We start from the raw sequence: 6000 nt of genomic DNA on the forward strand, positions 1-6000 counted from the left end.
AGAACAAAAAACCCCCAAAGTTAACAGAAGGAAAGAAATCATAAAGATCAGATCAGAAATAAATGAAAAAGAAATGAAGGAAACAATAGCAAAGATCAATAAAACTAAAAGCTGGTTCTTTGAGAAGATAAACAAAATTGATAAATCATGAGCCAGACTCATCAAGAAAAAAAGGGAGAAGACTCAAATCAATAGAATTAGAAATGAAAAGGAGAAGTAACAACTGACACTGCAGAAATACAAAGGATCATGAGAGATTACTACAAGCAACCCTATGCCAATAAAATGGACAGCCTAGAAGAAATGGACAAATTCTTAGAAAAGCACAACCTTCTGAGACTGAACCAGGAAGAAATAGAAAACATAAACAGACCAATCACAAGCACAGAAATTGAATCTGTGATCCGAAGTCTTCCAACAAACAAAAGCCCAGGACCAGATGGCTTCACAGGCGAATTCTATCAAACATTTAGAGAAGAGCTAACACCTATCCTTCTCAAATTCTTCCAAAATATAGCAGAGGGAGGAACACTCCCAAACTCATTATACAAGGCCACCATCACCCTGATACCAAAACCAGAAAAAGATGTCACAAAGAAAGAAAACTACAGGCCAATATCACTGATGAACACAGATGCAAAAATCCTCAACAAAATACTAGCAAACAGAATCCAACAGCACAGTAAAAGGATCATATACCATGATCAAGTGGGGTTTATCACAAGAATGCAAAGATTCTTCAATATACACAAATCAATGTGATAAACCATGTTAACAAATTGAAGGAGAAAAACCATATGATCATCTCAATAGATGCAGAAAAAGCTTTCGACAAAAGTCAACACCCATTTATGATAAAAACCCTCCAGAAAGTAGGCATAGAGGGAACTTTCCTTAACATAATAAAGGACATATATGACAAACCCACAGCCAACATCATTCTCAGTGGTGAAAACTGAAACCATTTCAACTAAGACCAGGAAGAAGATGAGGTTGCCCACTCTCACCACTATTTTTCAACATAGTTTTGGAAGTTTTAGCCATAGCAATCAGAGAAGAACAAGAAATAAAAGGAATCCAAATTGGAAAAGAAGAAGTAAAACTGTCACTGTTTGCAGATGACATGATACTATACATAGAGAATCCTAAAGATGCCACCAGAAAACTACTAGAGCTCATCAATGAATTTGGTAAAGTAGCAGGATACAAAATTAATGCACAGAAATCTCTTGCATTCCTATACACTAATGATGAAAAATCTGAAAGAGAAATTAAGGAAACACTCCCATTTACCATTGCAACAAAAAGAATAAAATACCCTAGGAATAAACCTACCTAAGGAGACAGAAGACCTGTATGCAGAAAATTATAAGACACTGATGAAAGAAATTAAAGATGATACAAACAGATGGAGCGATATACCATGTTTTTGGACTGGAAGAATCAACATTGTGAAAACGACTATACTACCCAAAGCAATCTACAGATTCAATGCAATCCCTATCAAAGTACCGATGGCCTTTTTTCACAGAACTAGGACAAAAAATTTCACAATTTGTATGGAAACACAAAAGACCCCAAACAGCCAAAGCAATATTGAGAAAGAAAAATGGAAGAAAAGAAAGTATGGTACTGGCACAAAAACAGAAATATAGATCAATGGAACAGGATAGAAAGCCCAGAGATAAACCCACACACATATGATCACCTTATCTTTGATAAAGGAGGCAAGAATATACAACGGAGAAAAGACAACCTCTTTAGTAAGTGGTGCTGGGAAAACTGGACAACTACATATAAAAGAATGAAATTAGAACACTCCCTAATACCATACACAAAAATAAACTCAAAATGGTTAAAGACCTAAATGTAAGGCTAGACACTATAAAATTCTTAGAGGAAAACATAGGCAGAACACTCTATGACATAAATCACAGCAAGATCCTTTTTGACCCACCTCCTAGAGAAATGGAAATAAAACCAAAAATAAACAAATGGGACCTTAGGAAACTTCAAAGCTTTTGCACAGCAAAGGAAACCATAAACAGGACGAAAAGACAACCCTCAGAATGGGAGAAAATATTTGCAAATGAAGCAACTGACAAAGGATTAATCTCCAAAATATACAAGCAGCTCATGCAGCTCAATATCAAAAAAACAAACAACCCAATCCAAAAATGGGCAGAAGACCTAAATAGACATTTCTCCAAAGAAGATATACAGATGGCCAACAGACACATGAAAGGATGCTCAATATCATTAATCATTAGAGAAATGCAAATCAAAACTACAATGAAGTATCATCTCACACTGGTCAGAATGGCCATCATCAAAAAATCTACAAACAATAAATGCTGGAGAGGGTGTGGAGAAAAGGGAACCCTCTTGCACTGTTGGTATGAATGTAAATTGATACAGCCACTATGGAGAACAGTATGGAAGTTCCTCAAAAAACTAAAAATAGAACTACCATACGACCCAGCAATCCCACTACTGGGCATATACCCTGAGAAAACGATAATTCAAAAAGAGTCAGGGGGACTTCCCTGGTGGCACAGTGGTTAAGAATCTGCCTGCCAATGCAGGGGACACGGGTTCGAGCCCTGGTCTGGGAAGATCCCACATGCCACGGAGCAACAAAGCCTGTGTGCCACAACTACTGAGGCTGCGCTCTAGAACCTGCGAGCCAAAACTACTGAAGCCCGAGTGCCTAGAGGCCGTGTTCTGCAAGAAGAGAAGCCACTGCAATGAGAAGCCAGCACACCACAAAGAAGAGTAGCCCCCGCTCACCGCAACTAGAGAAAGCCTGAAAGAAGCAACGAAGACCCAATGCAGCCAAAAATAAATTAAAAAAAAAAGTCATGTACCACAATGTTCATTGCAGCGCTATTTACAATAGCCAGGACATGGAAGCAACCTAAGTGTCCATCAACAGATGAATGGGTAAAGAAGATGTGGCACATATATACAATGGAATATTACTCAGCCATAAAAAACAATGAAATTGAGTTATTTGTAGTGAGGTGGATAGACCTAGAGTCTGTCATACAGAGTGAAGTAAGTCAGAAAGAGAAAAACAAATACCATATGCTAACATATATATGGAATCTAAAAAAAAAAAAAAGTTCTGATGAACCTAGGGGCAGGACAGGAATAAAGATGCAGACGTAGAGAATGGACTGAGGACGTGGGGAGGGGGAAGGGTAAGCTGGGATGAAGTGAGAGAGTGGCATGGACATATCTACACTACCAAATGTAAAAGAGATAGCTAGTGGGAAGCAGCCACATAGCACAGGGAGCTCAGCTCGGTGCTTTGTGACCACCTACAGGGGTGGGATAGGGAGGGTGGGAGGGAGACATAAGAGGGAGGGGATATGGGGATATATGAATACATATAGCTCATTCACTTTGTTATACAGCAGAAACTAACACAACATTGTAAAGCAATTATACTCCAATAAAGATGTTAAAAAAAAGAGAATGTATTGGGTGATGTCACCATGATGGCAATGCAAGAGGCTCCGTCCTCTCATGGACACACTGAAAACACTTACTCACAGATTAATTCCTTCTGAGAGAAATGCAGAAACACACCAGATGAGTTAGAAAATACCCACATCAATGAGTGGAAGGAAAGGAAGAGACACGAAAATGAGGATGCCAGGCACCTCTAGGTGATGGTGTTCTGGATCTAGGAAATAGGAGAATCTGAAACAGGAGGCTGCCTTTTATAAATTAATGAAACAAGGAAGTTTTATAAAAATATAAAACTTTAGGTTAAATGAACAACATGTAAAGGAAATTAAGAATTCCATTTACAGGGCTTCCCTGGTGGCGCAGTGATTGAGAATCTGCCTGCCAGTGCAGGGGACACAGGTTCAAGCCCTGGTCTGGGAAGATTCCACGTGCCACGGAGCAACTAGGCCTGTGAGCCATGATTACTGAGCCTGCGCGTCTGGAGCCTGCGCTCTGCAACAAGAGGGGCCGCGATAGTGAGAGGCCCACGCACTGCGATGAAGAGTGGCCCCCGCTTGCCACAACTAGAGAAAGCCCTCACACAGAAACGAAGACCCAACACAGCCATAAATAAATAAAATTTTAAAAAAAAGAATTCCATTTACAATACCATCAAAAGATTAAATTCTGAGGAATAAACCTAACCAAGGAAGAGAAAGACTTGTACACTGAAAATTTAAAAACATTGATGGAAAACACTAAAGAAAACACAAATACATGGAAAGACATCCTGTATTCATGGATTGGAGGACTTACTATTGTTGTTTTTTTTTAATTTTTAAAAAAATTTATTTATTTTTATTTTTGGCTGCTTTGGGTCTTCTCTGCCGTGTGTAGGCTTTCTCTAGTTGCGGTGAGCGGGGGCTACTCTTCGTTGCGGTGCGCGTGCTTCTCATTGCAGTGGCTTCTCTTTGTTGCGGAGCATGGGCTCTAGGTGTGCGGGCTTCAGTAGTTGTGGCACGAGGGCTCAGTAGTTGTGGCGCGCAGGCTCTAGAGCACAGGCTCAGTAGTTGTAGCGCACGGGCTTAGTTGCCCCACGGCATGTGGGATCTTCCCAGACCAGGGCTCGAACCTGTGCCTCCTGAACTGGCAGGTGGATTCTTAACAACTGTGCCACCAGGGAAGCCCTTAGTATTGTTAAGATGTCAATACTGTCTAAAGCTATTTACAGATTCTGTGCAAATCCTATTAAAATCCCAACATTTTTTTGTTCAGAAATAGAAAAATCTACCTTAAAATTCATAAGGAATTTCAAGGGACCCTTGAATGTTCAAAGCAATCTTACAAAAGAACGAAGTTTGTGGTCTTACAATTCCTAATTTCAAAACTTACCGCAAAAAATTATTAATGAAAACAATGTGGTACTGAGAGCAAGACAGATATACAGGCCAATGGAGAAGACTAGGGACCCCAGAGATACCCCACTGCATTTATACGAGCAAATGATTTTCGACTAGGGTGCCCATATCTCTCAGTGGTGAAATAGAGTCTCTTCAACAAATAATGCTGGGCCAGTTGGATATCCACATACATAATGAAGAAGCTGGACACTTACACCATATACAAAATTAATTCAAAATATATTAAAAGTCTAAACACACAGTGCCAAACTGTCAAACCCCTATAAGAAAATAATAGCTGGAAAATTCTTGATGTTGGATTTAAAATCGATTTCTTGGATATGACATGAAAAGCACAGGCAGCAAAAGCAAAAATAGACAAATGAGACTACATCAAACTCAAAACTGCTATGAATCAAAGGATACAATCAACAGAGGGAAATATAACTTATCATATATCTGATAAGGTGTTAATATCTAAAATATATAAAGAACTCCTGCAACTTAACTAAAAACAAATAATCTGATTAACAAATGAGCAAACAACTTTAAATAGACACTTCTCTAAAGATGATACACAAATGGCCAACCAGAATATGAGAAGGTGCTTAAGATTACTAAATCTTTAGGGAAATGCAAAAGGGAACCAAAATAAGATATCATCTTACCCAAATTAATATAATTACTCTTGAAAAAACCCAGAAAATAACAACCGTTTTTGAGGATGAGGAGAAATTCAAACACTTGTGCACTGTTGCTAAGTTTATAAAATGCAGCAACCACTACAGGAAACATACGGCAGATCCTCAAAAAATCGAAACTAGAACTACCATACGACCAAGTCATCCAAATACCAGGTACATATCCAAAATAATAGAAAGCAAATACTTGAAGAGACATTTGCAAACGCACGTTCACAGCAGCACTATTTCCAATAGTGAAGAGGCAGAAACAACCCAAATGTTGATCTTCAGATGAATGGGTAAATAAAATATGGTGTAAACCCTCAGTGAAATATTATTCAGCCTTTAAAGGGAACTCCTGTCACATGAAACGACATGGTTGAAACTTGAGGACAATATGCCAGTGATATAAGCCCATCACACACACAAATGCTTTGGAATTCCACACACATGTGGTACCT

The sequence above is a fragment of the Tursiops truncatus genome, chromosome 19, assembly GCF_011762595.2.
Source record: "Tursiops truncatus isolate mTurTru1 chromosome 19, mTurTru1.mat.Y, whole genome shotgun sequence".
Classification (NCBI taxonomy): Eukaryota; Metazoa; Chordata; class Mammalia; order Artiodactyla; family Delphinidae; genus Tursiops; species Tursiops truncatus.